This window comes from Dendropsophus ebraccatus, chromosome 7, assembly GCF_027789765.1.
Source record: "Dendropsophus ebraccatus isolate aDenEbr1 chromosome 7, aDenEbr1.pat, whole genome shotgun sequence".
NCBI lineage: Eukaryota > Metazoa > Chordata > Amphibia > Anura > Hylidae > Dendropsophus > Dendropsophus ebraccatus.
In genome coordinates this window covers 124,628,521-124,629,290 of record NC_091460.1, presented here as the reverse complement: position 1 = coordinate 124,629,290, position 770 = coordinate 124,628,521, and positions in this window count along the sequence as shown.

Here is a 770-nt window from a genome sequence, read left to right as displayed (position 1 = left end):
ATGGGGTTGTGCCTAGCACTCCTCCCTTGATAGTAACCCAGTGAGGTAAGCTGAGGCCATCCCCACCTAACTATTAACCTTACTTACCAGTTAACCCTTTGTCTGCAATCAGGTTTTACCGCATAAGGGCCCTTGCACTCTGAGCAAAATAGGCGTTTTTTTGCGCGGATTTCGCGGTAAATGGTGTTTGAAAATCTGCCCGTTTATATTAAGCAATGCATATTTCAATAGTTTTTAATGGGTTTTGTTCTGTGTTTTTCACACAGCGGAATTTCCATCCATAATTTTCTGTTGTGGATCTGCTTTCTGTCCAAAGAAGTTACATGTCACTTCTTTGGCCCCGTTCACACTGAGCAAGAACGGCGGAATTCCGCAGCGGAGATCGGAATCCCGCCGTGCTCGGTGTCCTGCTTTGAGTGAATGAGATAATGTGTGCTCCTTTGCTGCCGTCTCTCTCCGCTCAAAGAAGTGACTTGTAATTTTCTAGAGCGGAGAGCGGCAGCAGCGGAGGAGCGCGCGTCCTCTCACTCACTCAAAGCAGGACACTGAGCACAGCGGGATTCCACAGCATAGAGCTCTATTGTCTATGGAGCCGGCGGAAAGGCGCGCGTCCGTGAGCGCGTACAGCCGTCTGAATTCCACAGAGTTTATCCGCGAGAATTCCGTAGTGTGAACCCGCCAAAATTCATCTTCTATTCTACTCCTATTCTGCCAGAGCAGAGTAGGGGTGGGTTCACACTGAGAAATAAGTGAGCAATTAGGTAGGGAAT